The 22,336-nt window shown below is 33.8% G+C and overlaps 1 long non-coding RNA gene across 1 annotated transcript; it reads left to right on the top strand.

Moving 5' to 3' along the window:
* The first annotated feature begins 2,142 nt into the window (after nucleotides 1–2,142).
* Nucleotides 2,143–6,585, top strand: LOC123711356. Its single transcript, XR_006753944.1, has 3 exons — nucleotides 2,143–2,264; nucleotides 2,409–2,530; nucleotides 2,940–6,585. It is a non-coding gene; the product is annotated as an uncharacterized LOC123711356 (long non-coding RNA).
* The last annotated feature ends 15,751 nt before the right edge of the window (nucleotides 6,586–22,336 follow it).

Genomic DNA, 22,336 nt, shown 5'->3' with positions numbered 1-22,336 from the left:
GTAAACGGGTGCTACTTGTGATGACTGGTCGTACTTGAATTCGTGTATGCGCTGATGTTAGTTATTTCGACTATGTATTTGCGTGTTGTTCCCACGAGAATGTCAGTGCCTGCTCTTATTTAACCAAGCTTCTTGCTGATGCAGGATCTTTGACAATCTGAAACAAATCTTTGTTTTAATTTTATTTATTACTTAAGATGTCATGTGGAACATGGTGTAATGTTGTAACTTCTTACAAACGTTGTGTAAAACAAAAAAAACTTGGTGATTAAAAAGAGTGCTGGAGAGTTTATTGCCAGTTCTTCTTTTCCGTTCTATGCCTTTGATTTGAGAATTGGCAGTAATTGTAAAATTAGAAGAATTTATTGAATATTTCTGTTTTTAACGTTCATAAGTGTACATTGTGTTATCAAAAAATAAATGATTTGGAACTTTGACTACTTCTTCGCGTAAAAACTTATGAGTTTTTGTTCGTAGAGACCTATTTGGTTCTTTAAATCGTTATAACTTATGTGATTAAGACAGCTTATTGGCAGATTTAAATATCATGCTATTAGTAGTAACATATGTAAAAGATATATCCTCAAATATATTATAATATATCTATCTATCTATTCATGAGCTTGAGACAAGATCACTTTTCGACAGGTGTGGCGTAAGCCAATGTCATTCTCATACAAATTTATTTAGCATTATTGCTTCACGCCTATGGAAAAGTGATTTTTGTCTCAAGGTCCAAAAATGATGAACACGGTCACGTTCAAAATTACGGGGTGAACATCTAAATGAAATTATATGATCATCATCTATCTATCCGAATTCTAGGCTGTCTATTTGCGTCGAACTCAACTTTGGATAATCAGGGGAAGGAACCACCGACATTATGCGGTGTGATACTACGATGCCTGAAGTTACATTCCGGCAACGTGCTATCCGTAAACATTTATTTTCCCTGGACATCCATAAGTCGAGCGGGCCTGATGGCATCCCCCCCAATTGTGCTGCGTACTTGTGCTCCTGAGTTGGCTCCGGTCCTAACGCGCCTTTTCCGGTACCTGTACTCCCTCAACACTGTTCCGAAGTGCTGGAAGACAGCTTTGATACATCCGATCCCTAAAAAAGGCGATCGCTCTGATCCGTTCAGTTTCTCGGTCATTTGAAAGGGAAGGCTAAATTAGCCTCCAAAAAGCTTGGTGTGCTCAGTAAGGCGAGACGGTACTTCACTCCGGGCCACCGCTTGCAACTCTATAAAGCGCAAATTCGGCCCCACATGGAATACTATTCTCACCTCTGGGCGGGAGCTCCCCAGTACCAGCTCCTTCCATTTGACCGTATTCAACGAAGAGCGGTTCGAATCGTCGACGACCAATCACTTTCCGTGCGGCTTGATCCCTTGGCGTTCGGTCTAATACCCGCAGCTGAGTTTCATTATCGGACGTCAAGGCAAAATACAAAATACCATCCGTATCACCTCGACGTCCGTCGTTCTACAACGTTTTCTAAGGCAGTTTTTGCCGCGCACCACCACTATGTGGAACCAGCTACCCACTGAAGTATTTCCGAACCAATTCGACTTAGGGTCCTTCAAGAAAAGAGCGTACCAATTCTTGAAAGGCCGGCAACGCACTTGCGAGCCTTCTGGCAATGTGAGTGTCCATGGGCGGCGGTATCGCTTCACATCAGGTCAGTAAAAAAAACCCGCTCATCGTCTACAATCTAAAAATACGACTTAAGGACTGGCTTATGAACATACCCTACGCAGAGTTAGAGCTTCTTCTGAGACCTAGAATGTAGTTACAGACTTTATTCATTCACTCACTGACTCACTCACACACTCACTTATGCACTCAAGCGTGTTGATAACAATAACAAAAATAAATAAAGTAAAAGATGTAACTAAATTATGCATAAATTAAATATTTTAAGGAATGTATAATTAAGTTTGTTATGAAAGAGCTGGAAACCCCGACACAGGTATTTTTTACTTAAAAGGGTTCCCAAATCTTACACATCGTAATGCATGTGCTTAAAATGAATAAACACATATTTTAATTTTATTTATTATAAATTATAGACAATGTACGTGTAAGTAACCTATGGTCAGTGGTCACGCATTGCGATCTAATCTGTGCGAACATCGATTGATCGCAATTCGTTATTCGTTTTCCGCATATGCTATTTTGTAAAATCCCTACACAGTAAATATCAATAATAGCAAGCAATGCAATAAAAGTATAAAATGTTTCATTATTAAAGAAAAGCAGGTAGAGAAATGTTCACTGAATGGATGTTGTTACTGTAACTTCACGAATAGAAATAACTATTTACTTACGATATGAATAATCACAGTAATTTCGTGAAACGGTCTAGAACGGTTAGCGTTATATTAACTCAAATATTTTTTTCAGGAATTTTAAAAACTTACCATGTCTGAACATAATAATGATATTGAATACTTAATAACAACACTTGGAACATTTTTAATAGTGGCATTGGTTTGTTGTATCTGCTGTTTTTGTATGAAAATCAGGTAAAATACCATCATCATACAAAATGAAGCTATTGCATAGATATTTGTTGTAATGTCAAGAAATGTTTTCCTATATATGTTTATTTCACTGAATATTTCTGAAAAGCTATTTTATTTTATCTTGTTAAAGGCAAATACTGAACATGTTATAGTGTTCATTGTGCAAAATTCATTGGTCTATGAATAGAAATAAAAAGCTTATAATAAACATTAATTAAAATGAGAGAGACCAAACAAGTCCATACTTAAATAAAATGTGTGGGGAAATTTATAGTTAAACTTGTATAAGACTGGCTTGCAGATTCCAGTATATAATGCTTTTTAAGACTTTATTGATTTGAAATAATTTTTCTGATTCTCTGGTGAGATAATTTATTTGGAAGATTGAATTTTTCTTCTCTCATTTCAGTGATATGAAACTGAGGAACTATATACTAGAGTTGGCAAAGAAGAGAAATATTAATGTCGATCTTGAGAAACTTAAACCAACCAATACTACCTGCCAGTCTCCATATGCTAATGAGAACTGTACAATTGTCATCCCTGATGTCGCCATAGTTCTATAGATCTGTATGAGAATCCAAGTAATATTAGCTATAAGTTAGTAAAATTATGCTTACCATGATTACTATATGATTGGCATGTAAAATTTTTGTGTTGCCATGTAGAAATTTGATACCACTTTCTTGGAGATCACATTTTTGGCTGGGAAAAAAACTTTGTTATCCTTAAAAATATAATCCAATTAGAACTCTTAAGTTATATAAATGCCAATTTGTACCTGTTCAATGTAATACTCATTTTTTATGTTATACATTTTTTTATATGAGGACTAGCCTTAAGTCAAAGGTATGTTTTTTCTTTTTTAAGTAAAATTCAAATATGGATTTAAATAGTTTCTTTGCTTATACAAAACTAAATATATTATTTAAATACAGTTGATTTCACATTTAACAATGATGAAGGGACCACTCTTATTTCATTGTTATATCCGGAGGTTGTTATAGGCAATGGTTGAAATCAAGACATACATACATATACTTTATATTAATTTATTATTGAAAACATTTGCACTCAGCAGCAGCAGCACTCATTTACTGGTGAAAAATAACTCAGAATATCTCTTTGAAACTGATCCATAAATTAAACTCCGAAACTTAAATGTTTACCTACTTAGCTGATAGCTATCCAGAAAAAGTAGAGGTCTCCATAGTTGCTGACCATCTGTGTGAATGTGTGAATAAAACAAAAGATAAGCAATGTTTGTGAAGGAATTAAATCTTTGTGTCTGGTGGCTGACTCCAGTTGCAAAATCTGCATGGGATTTTTAGGAATTTGTTGCAAATGTTTCATTAAAAACAGTCGCATCACTGGAACTTAATGTTGTAAAAATTTTGTACTTAAGTATGCTTTAAATGTCAGTCCACTATGTATTCCAAATTCAAGAAAAAATTGTGTGTGTGATACTAAGTGAGTTAATGTATGTAATGTGATTGCTATATAATGTGTACGGTTTTTCGTATATTGATTCCTTGGTAGTAGAAAAATGGTCTAAAAGTTGTCCAAAAACTGAAAAAATCTTGATGGTACTTGAGCGACGTCACTGTCCTTGTATACGCACAAAAATAGAAAACTCTTATATTTTTATAAAACCAAAAGTTTGAAAATTCTGTACTCGACGTGTAGATATTCCTAAGTTCCTAAATTATGTCCTATTTATAATGTCAATTTATTCTTCCCTTTTAAATCTTGGCATCATGATATCATCATGTGTTGTGCCTTATTGTGGCCAAAATTAAAAACATGTATATTTCTACGATCTGAATGAAAAGCTATTTTGTCTAACATCTAAGAAAACTGTGTTATTGTGAACCTAGCGTTTTTTCTATACTTATTAAGAAAAACGTTAGGACATAGTTATAGATATTTAGTGTATCAAATAACAATGGCATTTTTTGTACAGCTTATTGGTGCCAAATATAATGTATTCAGACATGTAATACTAATGCCACTTTTAGAGTGTAATAAAATTCTTATATTCTTAGTTATAGTAGGGGAGCCCACGATGCTAAACGGGGATTTATAGATAATAAGATTTTTTTTATATAATGTAGACATAAGTTAAAATATGATTTTTCAAAAATGTTAAAAAAAACTGTGCCATGTACATCACATACTCAAGCGCAGCGCTATAATAATTGCATGTAATTAACTCACCTTACCTTAATTTGACGCGCTCGAGAATCTCTAGGTATTAATATTTTTTTTACTAATCTTATCTCTTATGCTTGACGGGCCGCCATATATATGGAGCTCATATTTGGTAGAGGTACTTAACCGGGTACAAGGCCTGTATATTAATCTGCCACGCTATACTAAATCCCGGAATCCCCGCTTGGGCTCCCCTACTATAAACATGGAAATTATATGTAAATGAACACTTTCAAAAGCATTTTTTTTATTTTTTATTGTACAATTATTTTCATACTAAGGAAATACAACTAATTTGTAACTCACACAAAATGATTAATGGTTTTTATTTAAATAGTAAAACTAACTTCTAAAGTAGTTGTTTAAATCGATAGTACCTTAATGTTCTAAGGTAGCCTTGATTAAGTCTAAGCCTAAGCAAAATAAGGTAATACGCACACATATAATAGGTATTTGCTTCTCAAAATGTTTGAATACTAACCAAGGTATTGTTTTAATGTTAACAATTTCTATGACTGATATTAATTTTATAAGCTCTCTACAACTGTGTATATAAGTATGTTTTTATTGTATCGCTACAAAGCTTGGCAATATTAATAGATTTGTATTTTATGCATATTTTCGCAACCCCATCTATAAATATTGGAAAGAAATGTTAGGGTTGTAAATAAATACATAAGATATTCATGCGTCCATGACATTACAGATTCTTAGTGGTTCATGAGAAACTCCATAAACAATACTTTTCAACCATAATTGGTAGTCCACGTTTAAGACAGGGCATTTTATCCTTTGATGGACGATTCCTTCACAAAAAATTCAAGAGATTGCTTTGAATGGTGCGTTGACCTGACATGGAGGCTACAGTTTTATTGGTATTGCATTCACATTTTCAGGAACTTCGTTATGACTATTTATGAATGCCCTTGTATTATATTCATCATCATATAAGGAGGATATTTTACACCCTAGGAGTCTCTTTAATCTAAAATGACAGATAACTTCAACTCCAAAAACCATTCATTAATCTGAAGTGCATTGATTCCAGCTATAATTCCAGTTACAGGTTGAAATGTCCATTAAATTGCCAGAAGTTTTAATGAGTACGGTCCCCTATTGGATTTCCTTGTTTTTTTGTTTGCGACATACCTGTAATGTAATGGTATCAAATATTTATATGAATAAGTTTATAGCGCCCCTGGTGGACTCGAGCAGAACTAAGTTTCTCAAATAAATATTGTCAAAAATGTTTATGACATTCATAACTATATAATAGTTTTATTATTCTAAAAGTAGTTCATGATCAAATTAAGAATCTCAAGAGCCTAAGGGCAATAGAGCACTAACGACTAAGGATCGCGGTCAAAAACAGCGCGCCTCAAAATGGACGTTGAGGAAATGCCAGTGCTTGTGTATCTCGTAAGTAAGAAGGGAAAAAACAAAAGCAAAAAATATTTAAAATTTGCGTCCAACCACGAGCCGCAAATATACGTCGCTTCGGGCCATGTGCGCCTGTTCTATGGCGATTTCGTAATAATGTATCTATCTCGCTGGCCCCTAGTATATTGCCCTAGCTCAGCGTCACAATCCGGCAATTAGAAAAATTAATATGTTATTGATATATTGACTGATAGTGATACTAGAAACCAAGCCTTGAGCATTCTAAAATTAATTATATTGAGAAAATAATACTTGAGTCGAAAATAATACCTCAACGAAAAGGTAAAAAAACTCTAAATAAAATTCTATTGTACTCAATGCATCTATCTATTAACAGAATTATTAGTTGCCAAGCTGTAGATATAGTTGTGTATGTGTTCACGATATTTTTTAAATAAACTATTTATGAATATCAGAGTTTTATTTCGTAGTTGACCCTCCGTGGCTAAGTGGTCGTTCCTCTATGGGGTATATTCGGGGTGAAACAGGAATTGTTTTGTTTTTATGGGCACGCAAGGTTGTTAGCCTTGGTAGCATTCTCTTTAAAATGTCAGCAATTTTTCAAGTGACTTTTGGATCAAGTTTATAATGATAATGAATTGCGGACATAGTAAACTACCGGAGTTTGAAGGCACGAACCCTTTTAAGCCCTTTGGTTTTACTTGAAGTGGGTTGTTTTTACTGTGCTGCTGGAGAGCTGTTGTAGATATGAGGAATTCATGAGGAAAAATAAGTTCATAAGCAATAATTTATAACAACAGTTATATAACCTAACATTAGTTAAGTTAGGGAGTGTTCAAGTATTACGATGCGGTGCGGGATTGAATCACGCGTTATTGTTAATATTATTTTCCACTTTCCAGTACTTTACACCACATAATCGTACGTTTTAGGTATAAAGAGTCACTGTTGGCCACAAAATGTTTTACTTTTGGATACAAACGTTACGGCGCGTTTCAAGAATCTCCAAAAATAGCGTGACGTAATACTTGAACGCTCCCTTATATATATATATATATAAATAGGTAGATGCGTAAACCAAATGTTAGCATCATCGCTCATTTGAAGCCAAAATGAGCCCTACAGTTTTTCCACACTCATTAATTGTAATACAACATATTTGATTACGATAATGTCCAAAAAGGTGGACTGTATTTACTTGTATATACAGAACTCAAGCAATTTTTTGTTAGCGTTGTGTAGTTTTAAGCTCATATTTTTAACGCTTAAAGTCAATGGTTACCCAGCTTCAAACAATTTGTTTCAAATAACTTATATCTGAACATATTTACAACAACCGCTAACGAAATAAATTTTAAATTACATTTTTTAAAAAGTTAATTGTTTTAAAAGCACGCATCGCGTAGCATCTCTGTGTGTGCATGAGTGTGTGGGTGCTAATGAGTGAATGAGTGAGTGCAATAAGTATGGGTCGTATCGTAAGGTGCGTTCAGAAGCCAGTCCTTTTACCGTTTTTTTTAAATTGTAGACGGTGAGAGCAGACATGTACCGATAGCCTATTTCATTGCTCATAAGTATGCTCTTTCATTAATTTGATGGCCTCATAAATGTTAAATTAGGGCGACTGTTACTTTAAAAATCATTAATAAACCTGTGATGTCACGCAGTCTTGACTCGTACCTTCTCCTTGCTCCTACTCACAAGCTCAATGATCTTACAGTTTCTAATTCTGATATAAGTTATTGCGCAGAACGTGATCTCGGTACAAGTATTTTACAATTATAACGGATTATAGATAATAAGTGATAACAATAATTTGTTTTATGGAACAAATCGCGCTTCCAACTAAACGGTGGACGTAGTAAACCATATATTGGCATACTTGTGGTACTACAATTATTTTATACTAGCTTCCGCCAACAACTTCGCCTCTTGGATTTTGTATATTTCGGCAAAACTCTTCATCATTTATTGTTGTAGTCGTTAAAACAATGCATTGTTAACATTTAAACTTTCAATCACAGTATCTCTAGAGGAAACCGTCCATATATCCGTTCGGTAACTTTCAATTAAACGCGTTCATATTGACAATTGCGGATGAGGGTTGATGTAAGGATTTTATTGAGGCAAACGAATTTGACTTTGTAAAAGTAGCTATGTTCCAGCATTTATAAATATCCGAAATGTTTTACAAGCATTTTTATTTTCACTACGTTCGTGCAAGCTTCGGTAATAACTTCTACGTAGAAAATCTATTTAATAAATTAGTCGACTGCCGGAAATATACCGTGATTATTGGTTGTAAAATAGGCCCCACCCGGAGTTTATTACAACACATAAAATTACAAAAGCTATAAAACTGTGACAAAAATAGAGAAGTTCCCCTAGGACCTCTTTAACCGTCTTGTTTGTCACGGCAAAGGTGATTTTGTGTGTTATACGTTCCATAACTCAATTAGCTATCAATGGTTTAATAAAAAAATATCTAGCATTTGTCTATATGTATATATGTCATTTCCTCCCGATGATTTCACTGTACTGTATTGCAGGAAAATCTATGATGGGTATACCGTAACCGTTAAACGAATGCACTAAATCATGGTTGAGAGTTGCACGCTAAATCCACTATATATGTACGTTTATACTCAATGCTGCAATGTTATATACATTTTTACTTGAATTTATGATTTACTTAATAAGATTTTTGAACACGTGCTTTTCTCGAAAAAGTATCAAGTTGTTAATGTTGGTTTTTAATGGGTCACCAGCCCCCGGTCACTGCCCCCTTTACAAGAAAACAACATTCCCTTTGCAGAATAGTTAATTACACCAACTCCGTCTCTCTAACAAATCGATATAAAGGTAACAACCCAGTATTTAGCCGAAATATTAAGAAACTTCAGATCGCAACTAGAAGATTTCTGCAGTAAGATGGCGAGATGTGTCACTCACTGCAACAAGAGCATAGCAGAGGTGAGACGGGCCTCCACTAGCCCATGAATATAAAGTAGAAATATATAGTAATATATATGTATATACTTGTATATATGGATGTATATATTAGGAAATTTCTTAGTGTATGTATATATGTTTGTGCAAAATATATATTGTTACGAGCTAGGGGATCGCATAGAAAATGCCGTGGATTTCTTCAAGGGTTTATTTCTTGATAAATCAATGAGGAATTTATGGGCACAAATTAATTGCAGAGATTCACTAATAACACACAAAAACACAGTCACTAATTACTTCACTTATGCACACTTCACACTGTACTTTATCACTTGTATTCACTTTATTCGCACTTTATCGCTTCGGTGTTCTTCTCGTGTTATCGCATTCCAATCTAAAGGCGACTAGTCGCGTTTCGGCTTGCTTATATATCCCTGGGAATAATTCTAAACAATATTCGAGAACTTTCTAGGCGGGCTTGCTACTGAGTAGCGATTGCACAATTCTAGAACGTCCGCACTCTTTGTCTCTTTCGCACGTTGCTCCGTCCTTGTCGTACGGCGTTCTAGAGTGCTCAGTCTAGTTTCGAGAAAGTTCTGATCTTCTCTCTCTCTCTCTCGTATCATTTCGTCCTTGTCCTAGAAAGTTCGGTCTAGAATATTCCTTCATCAAAGGGGTATACCTAGGCCTGAAAACGCCTGAAAACGGGTCTCCTGAAAACTGCACCAATCGACTACACATGTTCTGAAACTGACTGAAAAAAGGTTTCAGCTTCCTGAAAACTAGGGTAACATTATGGAAATTACAATTTTCTAATATGTGATTAACCCTCTCCTGAAACGGTCAGAAATCATATTACATCCTGCTGAAAAGTTCTCTAAGTAGTGGAAAAATCTAGAAACATGCAGTCGACCCGTCTTCGTAACAATATTTAAAATAAGGTCCCGCACCACAAGAGTCGGGGATATTGGGAAATCTATATAAAAAAAACACTGTCTCTGTAACACTTCTACTCGTGGTCGTGATTATTGATATTTTTTTATATAATAGAAGTCAAACGGGCAGGAGGCAGGAGGAGTGATACCGCCGTCCATGGACACCCCATAAGCCAGAAGACTGGCAAGGGCGTTTAAAAATACTACAGTTAAAAATCATTTATTCAAATAGGCAACACAATGTACACTTATGAACGTCAAAAAAAGATATATACATATATATATATATATATAGATTCTTCTAATATTACATTTACTGCTAGTTCTTAAATCAAGGGCGTAGTACGGAAGACAAGGACTGGCAAAACTCTCGGCCACGCTTTTTAAAGGGCCAAGTTTTTTTGTTTTACACATTTGTAAGAAGCTGCAACCATTACACCATGTTCACATGACATCTTAAGTAATAAAATAAATTATAAACAAAGATGTGTCTCAGATTGTCAAAGTTCCTCTATCAGCAGGAGGCATGGTGAAATAGGAGCACGCGCTTATATTCTCGTGGGAATAACACGAAAATACATAGTCGAAATAACTAACTAACATGTTATTATAAAAACTTTTAATTGAGACCAGACCATTTTAACTAATAAATACGAGGCATGTCTTTGTCTTAGTCTAATCAACATTAGTAAAAAACAATATTCCATACAAAAAGTGGAACATAAATACAAATAAGTCTGGTGGAGTTTGAACAAATTGTTATTTCGTCGTCTTGGAGACTATAAGGCTTCATTAAAATACTTTTTGGCAAATTAATCACAGGATTATCTTTTATGAAACATTCGTTTGTTGGAGATTGCGTAAATCCTTATTTCGAATATTCTATGTACTGTCGACATTTCTTCTTAAATACAGAGATATTGAAATTTACAATTACAACCCACGTACTTTTCAAGGTATTATTTCTATTTATAGAAAGTTATAAAACTAATGGCTACAATGATTCCTTTTATCAGTCACGTGAGACTATACAACAACAGTTTGTTTGCAGTGCTCTGATGCAGTTGCAATGTAAACATGTTATTATGCCTCGACCCCCCGGACTGACATACCTCTACGAAAAGCTCCAGTGGCCATTACGGGGCGGTACCCTCTTTAGGAATCCATCGTAATACCAGCGTTTAATATTAATTTTTTACATGCTTCTTGAACATTGTTCACGAAGTTAAGTTTAAACCAAAAACAAGTAAAACATTGTATAAACTTGGACTTTGAACAAAATCTCTCCCCAGAAACTTATTTCGTATGTAATTAAAAAGTGTTACGTCTAATTTAGATGCCTCTTGATATAGTTCTTCTCGCCTAATCGATTCGTTATATAAAGAGGAATGACGGTATATAGTTATTTCTAGACTGTTTTATAGCGGCTATTCTTATTTGAATTCTAGACACGGAGCTATCTTGAGACCTTTACCTTCTTAGTGCCCTTAAAGCGGTTCACTCTCTGAATAGCCGCAAATCTATTTATATTTTCCGTAGATTTAAATTAAATAATACTAGTTGTACCAAGGCTGTACATTATGCTCACTCAGGCTTTCTTAGTTTTATAAGCGTGGCGACTCCTAAATCATCGGAATTACGCCCCGAGAGTATAGCCTGACGTAGGCACTTTCTTCAACTGTTACTTTGCATTCATTCGTAGCATAGCAATAAACTAAATCACGGGAGTTACGTCCCGAGAGTATAGCCGTAGACACTCCCTTCAACTATTACATTGCGTTAGCAATTAACATTTAACTTCTATATAAAGAACACCAGACAACCAGAGTTGCAAGAATTGCAGGAATTACAAATACTATAAAATTATTTTTAGGTAAATAATACAATAAGTTGTAGAGTTGTGAGGTCTCTGTTTTAAAGCTTTCTTAGTTTTTTAAAGTATTTCAAAACCAAATCTCACCTTTTTCTAAACGAAACAAAATGATGATAAATACCTACAGTTCCTTTTCCTTTAATTTCATAAATAGGTAGACTAGAAGAGATCAAATTTATTAGCTATGAGGCCGCCAGTTGATTCTTAGTTTCAGCAAATATTATATACTAGGTAATTCTTCGTTATAAACTTTGCTCTCCGGCCGTCCACGGGGCTTGTTATGTAGGTCAAAATTTCCATAGTGAAAACTTAAGAACCAAGAATGCACTGTGTTTTCTATTGCGACGCGGCCGCCATACACATCATTAATCCTTCTAGTCATTTCTGCAGCACTGGTGCCACGGTGGATCCGTACTCGTAAATAACGCGATATTTCCTGTTTTTCATTTTATAAATAGAGTGACACAAAGAAAAAAATAGAAACGGGAAAATGAAATTAATCATGGTTTTCGAATAACGAATGCACGAGTAAACAGCTGTAAAAAATTGAATTTGAAGTTCCTGACTAAAGAGATATTTGAGGTACGACGAAACGTCAATTTCAAATATGTAAGAACTTAATATGTTTAGGACTTAGCCGTAGACATAAGCCTACCTTATTACACTTGACCTCAATAAAGCAGAACACAACGGCACTAGATGTTATGAACTTGGTAAAATATTGTTATATATTTATTATTGATTAGTAAGGGACCTTAATTAAATGGGTCAAGATTCAAAGATGAGTTTTATGGCCAGCTACGAGTCCCATGTGTCAAAATATTTGACATACATTACATAATACGTTGCGAACGAATTTTACCAACGCTAAAAGTAAAAGATTGTAGTTAACTATCTTTAAGGAACGCAAATATATTGGTATGATATTTCTTCTTTTTTCGTATTTATCATATTTTCCCCCACTTGACATATTCTCATCAAAGTTATTAATCATCCGAGGGGTAAGAAATTATTCGTGCGCTGTGGCATACTAATGGGCTGTTTACAAGAAGCGTTGCTTATGAATTCTTCAACCGTGCAATAACACTCATAAAATCTTATCGTCGTCGTTGACGCTACACATTTAGCGTCAGTTAAAAATGTTATATTTTATCAAGGAGTGGTATAAAGTAGTCGTTGTGAACAAAAAAGTGTGTTTTTTCGTGTTCTTTTACAGTCTTTTGTATTTATTTTTGTAAAATAATTTGTTTAGCACTAAAAACATGATGACTGAAAGAAATGGCTTATTTCAAGTGGGTTTTCGCCCTTGCCCTTGAAAAAAGGGGTGAAAACACGTCTTTGGCCATATCTCCTAAACTATTCATAGTACATAAAATTATGTCTTTGTGATTTTTATCATAAATCCAAAATTCATAAAGTTATAAGTAAAGAAGTGAAAAAAATTCTAACAGACACTGACATAATTTCAAGGAAAGGAAAACAAATCTTCAGCAAATGTAACATTTCAATGACTAGGACTAAGAATGATTTTGTTATGATTATGGTTTTATAAAAATTAAAACATTACCTTTATTCGAGTACAGTGTCGTAAATAAGGATTACATTAAGTTTATTTAATATCAGTATAAATCTCCGACGGAGTGAAGGCTTCCTCTTTCATTTGTCTCTCATCTTCGCTACTATTTTCCAATCATTTCCGTTATCTCTTTTATTTAATTATCCCAGGTTTCTGGTGGGCATCCTGATTTTTCTTCGCACTAGACTATTTCAAGCAAGGATCTTTTTGACCTATCTGTCATGATAGTTTACTGATACTATAAAAACGTCAAAGTGGTGGTGGCCTAGTGGCTTCAGCGTGCGAATCTCATCCCTGAGGTCATTGGTCCTATTCCTGGCTGTGCACCAATGAAATTTCTTTCTATATGCGCATTTAACGATCGCTCAAACGGTAAAGGAAAACATCGTCAGGAAACCGGCGTGCCTTAGACCCAAAAAGTCGACAGTGTGTGTCAGGCACAGAAGGCTGATCACCTGCTTGTCTATTAGATTGACAAATAATCATGAGACATATTAAGAAATCTGAGGTCCAGACCTAAAAAGGTAACTAATTTTTTTTATTAAAACGTCACTTTGGTGAACCTTTGTTTGAACGTTTAACTTTTGCGTTACGAAAATTATACTGTAAATGAATTAATAGCTAATGTGTTTAGCTCCAGCGGCAGTAAACTGGCCCGGCTCAAATTAGCGGCTCCGTTAACATCTGCACCCTGATTTATGTCCCTCTGAGATTCGGCTCATTGAGCTTTAGCTTACACCGTACAGGTTATAAGAAAATAGCGATTAAATCCTATCAAGCACGCGATTAGGCAGATCTGTGGGCGAGAATTTAGGCAGCAGGGGTGTGTCAATTCTCCCCTTTCTTAAAATGGACTTTATTTTCGTAAAAGTTTTGACGTCTCCCGCCGGCCCGGGTGACACCTACTCCGGAAATATCCTCGTTTATAGGCGAGTTGGCGCCCGCTGCACCTCGTAGGTTAAGTATGTCATATCATTCACTTTGGCATTGTAACCCAGAAGCGTGCCTAGACTTTTATTTCTATATGCTCAAGAAACACTTCCTTGTACGTTGAAGGAAAACTAAAGGTCGGAGAATAGCAGTGGTAGTGTCTGAGCCTGATCTTAAAGCTGATAGACGGGGCCTCAAATAGAAGCTTTGTTCAGTGCGTACTAGTTATATATTCTTACTCAAAATTATTCGATAATTAGTTAATAATTAATTAATTCGATAATTATTGTATATAGCGCCGGTTCTATGTAATGATTATAGTTTATTCAGTTCATTATACTCAATTTCTAGGAAATTTCTCAAAAGCGTTGTCGCAAAATTGGTATCGCGCGGTACTAAATCAATCTGGCTGTGACTGAGATTTTAAATGGCGATCTAAAAAAAACTTTTTTACAAAATATGCGCAATAAAGTGAAGAACATTTTATAAATGCAATTTATTTTTAGACCACAACCAGAACGTCCTACATAGCTAAATTATTTTTAGTTAACTTGAGCTAGAGGGCTGTAAAAATACATCGTTTTTGCAGTCAGCTCTATAACAGATTTTTACTCTTCATTAAATTTTGTAGGGTACTTACAGAATAGAAAATAAAGCGAAAACTTGTCCACATTCATTCAATGCTAATTGGGTCGGGGAAAATAATTTAAAGCTACATTAAAGAGACATTTATAGAAATTGGTTTAAAAGCCACGAACATAATATAAAATTAAAATAACAAAGTGGGATTTTATAGTAGATTATATTTTCTTTTATAGTACCTACAGGGGGCAATCGAGTTACCTCTCCTGATGTTAGTGCCCACTCACACTACCAGAAAGCTTGAAAGTACGTTGCCGGCGTTTTAGAAATTGGTACGCTCTTATCGTGATAGACCTTAAGTCGAATTGGTTCGGAAATACTTCACTGAGCAGTTGCTTCCACAGAGACCCCACATCTGTACGCAACGCCAAGGGATCAAGCGATTTGAATAGAATTTGGTCGTCGACGATGTGAATCGCTGTTCGTTGCATAGTCAAGTGGAAAGACCTGGTACTGGGGAGCTTCCGCCCAAGGCGAGAAAAGTACTATCTATATGTGGGTTCGAATTTGCGCTTTATACAGTTGAAAGCAGTAGCCCGGTGTGTTTCGCCTTACTGAGCTGACTAAGATTCTTGAAGCCTATTTTGGCCTTTCCTATCAAATGACCGCGTAACTGAACGTCATTCTATATATCAACGTCCAGTAAATCCGATGCTAGATGAGACTATAAGGATATAATTCCAAGAGAGGAGTCGCGACAAAGAGTGTTTTTTTGCAGAAAACTCGCAAACTTCTGTTTTCTTTGTGTTGAATTGGACTAAATATCTGAATGTTTCACATTTCACACCGTCACAATTTTTTTGAAATAAAAGTATGAATTTAAATCTCATGTTTTCTGATATATTAAACTCAACTCATATTTACGAATATTATAACGACAATTATTGCTACAAATTTATAAATTCGAGACGAAAACGATAATATTATTTCTATATTGTTTCCACTAAAATGCCTGAAAAACAAATTTTGAAACTTGGATTGCATATTATTATAGCCGTTTTCTTAGCATTTATGAACATAAACAACTGAATATTTACCAATAACCCTGTTTTATAGAGATTTCAATATACTTACATTTAGAGATTAGTTTTAACGACTTTTTAAATTTTATTTATAGTTACAGTTATTTAGAGTCTTTCCTCCAACTTCGATTTTGTTTTGCCTTTGGAGTACAGGCGCTAATTAAATATTTAAGTTGGCGCCTGGTACAGGTGACCAGAGCTCGTACTTTTCTCTCTCAATACAGCGAGGAAATGCTGCTAGCGATAAAGGTACACTGCATTAACTTGTACTAATTTTCTTTTTATTAATTCCTAATTTTTCTTATTATTACTATGTAGCTTAAGAAAATTGTAAAACTGTATATTTGATTGTGATGATTAAAAAATAAAATCATATATCGTGTTATAAGAATATTTTAAATAATTATTCATGAATATACAAATAAGTTGAGTAGTAATTTTTTAATGTATTATGTTTTCTTCCATTTCGCCTTCTTTCCGACTTGAATTGGGAGTTTTCTGTTAGGAGAGTTTATATAAATATCACGGGCAAACAGGTAGGAGGCACTAACATTGTCAGAAGGTTCACAAGTATATTGCAAGCCTTTTTAAGAATTGTAATAAGTATATATAAATATTATTATAATTTAATCCATAGCTAATACAAACGAAATAATTTTCAACAGTCTAATGTGATACGACATATCAACGACCAACGCGTTATTCGAAACTGAATAAAGCCTAAATCCTCATAAACTTCAATCACACCAAAAACTTTAAAATTCCATTAATATGAAATGGGTTTTCTAAACAGATACCCAAAGTTTTGTCGAAAGGTTGATAGGGGTTTCAACACCAAATTGGAACTGTAAATACGTATAATTATTTTTAATTATGGAGTGAATAATAATAAATATATTACATGTCCACTGAACAAATCTTAACAACGCTTTACATTCATATTTCATTAAAATGTTGAAGTACTTTCAGGAGTAGTAATGGCTTGAAGTTCTCTTGATCTTGCGGGGTTTCGAAAATTTAGATAACCCTGCGCCACGTCGCAGTGCGCGTGTTAGTGTATTATCTAACTTCGTACAAAGCGATGTATTGATAAGATCCACATGTCTTTTAGAGTTATAGATATATTAAGTTTGTTATGGAAGCGCTGGGAAACCTGACACAGGTATATTTTACTTTAAACCGTTCCCAAATCTTATACATTATAATGAATTGTTTCTAATAAATAAACTCATTTTTTATTTATACATATTCTTTCCTAAATCATTTGACATATGTGTAGGTTAAAATAAATAATTCAGTAGTAGTGAAACCTTTTTAGGTATCGTCCCTAGACTTACTTAATCTTTTTCATGATTATTTGTCTGCCATCAGCCCCTGTGCCTGACTCACGCTCGACGACTTTTTGGGTAAGCTGGTTTCCTGACGATGTTTTCCTTAACCGTTGGAGCGAATGTTAAATGCGCACATATAAAGAAAGTCCATTGGTGCACAGCCGGGAATGGGACCAATGACCTCAGGGATGAGAGTCGTACGCTGAAGCCACTAGGCCAACACTGCTTCTATGTTGTGCATAAAGTTCATGTAAAGAAAACAGTAAACTTTGCTGTAATGACTTGCAAGTTATATTGAATTGAAAAAAGTGGCGCAAAGATCTCTCGTTGCTGCACCGCCCAATACGAGAGTGGCTTGTTGTCAAAATCTCCGAAGTCTCTTGAACGCGGCTTATCTCCATTCAAGAGCCCTCAGTCCGCCACTGAAAGTCTTTGAAGGAATTAGGTATTTGTAATCTTAACTACGTAACAAATCTAACACAATTTTATTATATCCAATGAATGATTAATGACTTTAACAATTTAAGTTCCATTACTAAAGTTGCTATGTATATTGCCTCAATTTTCACCTTCACACGTGTCGTCAGTGAAAATATGGCAATTTGCATTTGGCTCACTAATTGGTTGTCGCGCCCGCAACTTTGTAGGTCTTTGAGAACTCACAAAACCTTTGAAGTATGTAATGTAACACGTTTACACAAAAATAGAGGTACCAGGTTTAAACTACCTTCAGTAATCTTTTAGCGGAATCATAGTTTCTCTTGTTGATTATCGGAATGAGTTGATATTTTACTTTAACCTACCTCGATTAAGGGTTTAGTTGGTAACGTCGAAACCTTGTTTGATTTCCGTTGAAAGAAGAAGTCTTTGTCAGTCAGTTAAAGCATGCAACTCACAATATTAAATCATATTATTGCTCGAAATGTTACAATTATTTCCACTTAAAATGAGAAAATTTACCATGAAATATGCTGCTTGCGTCATATTTTAGAAACTAGAAATACTAAGAATATTTACGAAGGCAATTCAGATATATAAATTATTTCAAACAATTATTTTTTAAATGCGAATTTTGTTCGTGCCATCAACCATCGTCCCATTGCTATGCATTCTCAATACACTCAACTGGGTACTTTTTTCCGAATATTTAAAATATTTATTTATTTATGTATATATACAAAACTATATCGGTTTATATACACTATCGTTACAAAACCAATACGATAATGTCGATAACAAGAATATATATATGTCGGATTTATATTGTCATTTAGATTATATATTGTCATTAGCGGGTTTAGTAGTATATTATCGTACAGTATTCAATTTAGATTAATTCCTTTTAAGATTACAAATAACACCTTTAGATAAAATTAGAAGGAATAACGTGTTCAAGGCACAGATCTCACTTTTAATCACAATCTACTCAACCACAAATCACACAACTCGGTCTAACATCTCATTTCCACAATGTTCTCCTGAATACTCAAGATGGCGCCTCGACCCCACTCGAGGCTTTTGCTCGGCTCTGAGTGGTCGTAACAATATTCGTTAAGTAATGATTTTAAATGATAAAATAACTCAATTATAACAAAACAGATACTTTTACCTTCAGATTATACAAACATATTATATTGATACACAAATTACCAGCAAATTCAATGTGACTGTGTGAATGAAAAATGCTTAAAAAAAAAAAAAACTGGTATCCTTTATTAATAATGGCTTTGTTAAATAACTATTTTACCTTTATATTAAATAACTATTATAATGATCAATGAACCTTAGAACTTATAATTTAGAATTTAGTATAATACTTTGTTATATTTTTTGTATATATAGGTAAAACTGTGCTTTATGTTTATGTTTGAATGTGTATTCCGTTTTTGGCTTTTGTGTATAATGTAATTGTTTGAATATTGTTTAATGAGTAGCTGTAGGATTTCTTAAATAAAAAAAACACTAAAAATCAACGATCAATTGACTCGATCAGAACATTTCCTGATAATCACAGCATACCCTGACATATAATATAATAATATATATAATATTAAAGACATAATATCGCTTCTGTGAACTCTGTGATATAATGTCGATAGTGTCGGAGACAGAATATTTGTATTAATCAGCTCATTATCAAGACTCGTTCAATTCTGATAATTAAACAATATCCAATTATTACCATTGGAGTAATAGCCAAAAAATAAAAGTAAAACCTTCCAGCTTTATCCATATTTTGTTTTTCAGGTGCTCTCAATATTCCAATAAGAATCACGAATAACTGAATAATGTCGTGTTAACGGAATACTTTGAATATCATCATGTAAAAGTAATCTAATTTATTATGTATGGGATTATATTTTTTTAGAAAATAAATCCATGTTTTTGTTAAACTTTAAGTTACAGTGCATGTCAAATATTGACTGGATTAACGATTCTAAGTATATTGTGACAAAGGGTTAAAGTGCGAGATTTAGTAACGAGACTTATCATGAACTGTGACTTCCGTATGTCAAAATCTATCACTTACGTTCAAATTTGTATTCAGAGACGCTCGAAGTCAAAGCGAAACTTGGGCTTAGTTTACGCCAAGTTATGGAAATCGGCAATGTGAACGAGAGTAAGCTCAAATCTGGCGTCATAAACCTAACAACAACGAATGATGTATGCTATATAAATATCGCAAAATAAGTTTCTAAGCGCAACACTGGAACACGGCTGGACCAATTCGAGTCTTTTTTTATTTATTCTTTGAACTCTGAAAAAGATTTATGGGAAGAAAACTTTGAGAAATTGGTATTTATTTCGGAAAATCTATGGCATAGCAAAATATTATATATGTATGTATGTAAATTAATTATGCACTTTACTATTATTTATGCACTTCTTGTACTTTACCCTCTATAGGTGTTTCTTTTTTATTGTCAACAACAACCTGGAAATAGCCTGTTAGTGATAAGGCCGCCAGTTGCCTAATAACTTATGTAACCTTCTTTTTTATATGGATATGTTTGTATAAGGTAACGAAGTAAATAAATAAAAGGTTCGCGGGGGCTAGTTTTAAATAAAACTTTAACATACTTTATAACACTAAATAAATGTATTTTTATATACATTGAATCTCAAATACACACGACTTTTCAAGTTGCAATTTTTTGAAGTAAAACTTCTTTATAGGCGTTGGAAAAAAAATACCGTCGGTATTTACATTTTTCGATTACGCGTCACATTTTTTTCTTGTTGATTCGAAGCCATTAATAACAAAAATATATAATAATTAACAACGGTAGCAATGATAGAAATGATTCTATTACAATTAATGAAATTCTGTAATAATCTTAGTAGTAATAAGATAAGATAAAATGAAATAATTGTATTATTTGTATTTGTGTCTATGACAATAAAAGCCTTTTGTTAAACATTATCTAATTTGATAAAGTTAAGTTAACCAATTTCTGTAAAGTTGCATATAGTAGATCATTTTTCTAAAAATAAGGTCATAAAGAAGTTTCACTTACGTGTTTACACTAGTACATGCACACATTTTTTTGTTTCAATATATTTTTGCAATAATTAAATTCGCATATAGATTTACCGATTCAAGGTTTCTACGTTATCATACCAAAAATAATAGCAATCATTCTTAGCGAAGTTTGACAAGAACAATGTTTCTGAACACGATTATGTGAACTTGGCTTGGCTGGGACTTCGGCCCACTTACAATAACGTCTCAGATTTTTAGTCTCAGAGTCGAGTCACTGCACCAATGATGATCGTGACATCATCTATTTCAAAATCTTAACACATTTTTGACATAACCATGATATATTTTGATGATATTATTATTCCAGAACCTGTATCTAATTTGATATTCTTGCAAACTAATTAGAAATAAGATATTATAAAGTACCGATAAATTATAGTAAAAAAATAGTGTAATTATGTTTTATTTTAAAAGTTATAATAGGTTTCAGTTTACATTACTTTGTTTTTGAAAGAAATAAAGGGCTTTATTCATTAAAGACAAATCTTGTGCACAGAGAACGGACGGCCCTAGTTGAGTGCCTCACGTACACTCTCGACGAACACTGTTATATTTTCTCAATAATTATAATTTACCAACATTTGAGTTAGGTTTGTAGGTGAACCGTTCTAGTTGATATAAATTGACATTTATAATGTATGTAAACAAATAAACAATAACAGTGTTGGGCTTTAGCTTGCGATTCTCATCCCTGAGAATTATATGAATGTTTTATATGAATTTATTTTAAACAATACGTTCCCGTATTTATTGACTCCACGTAAGTTCACCCTACTCCTGACTATCCTTCACCTTGAACCTAATTGCAATACGTGAGAACTAGTAGGTTTAGCGTTCGGAAATTATGATAGAAGGGAAATTGAAAATCTCTTCGGCTAAATGAAAATTTCTGATAGCGCCGAAGGCCGATTTAATATTCGAACGGACCTTTTTCATCGAATATATTACATATTTGTCAAAGAGATTCGATTAAGATTTTTCTATGTTTTTGAATTTGTGGGTAGCTAACTATAAGTATGATTGACAGATTGTTAAAATATGGAACGTCGCATATCTCGGACACGTTTTGCAGCTTACAGTGGTAGGCTAAATTCAATTGAAGGAAGCGTCGTTGGTGCGGAACGTACGGCAGTGGAATGGCATCACATCTGATGGAGAACTGTTTATACTAGCGCAAGATACCCGGCAATTCATGTCAACAGTCAACCTTTAGGAAAAAAAGTGCACCTGAAAAAGAAATTACTTAACTAAGATTTTTTAAGTCGATATTGTAAATACTAATCCTACTATATGAGGGTAGTTACCAAAATAAAAGTGACGTAATACTGTAATGTTATATTATATAAATAACTAGCGGACATAAAAATTAAATATTATATTTTTTAACAT

The sequence above is a fragment of the Pieris brassicae genome, chromosome 1, assembly GCF_905147105.1.
Source record: "Pieris brassicae chromosome 1, ilPieBrab1.1, whole genome shotgun sequence".
NCBI classification, from domain to species: domain Eukaryota; kingdom Metazoa; phylum Arthropoda; class Insecta; order Lepidoptera; family Pieridae; genus Pieris; species Pieris brassicae.
Note: the sequence above shows the minus strand (reverse complement) of the source record. Positions and strands in the feature narration are given on the sequence as shown.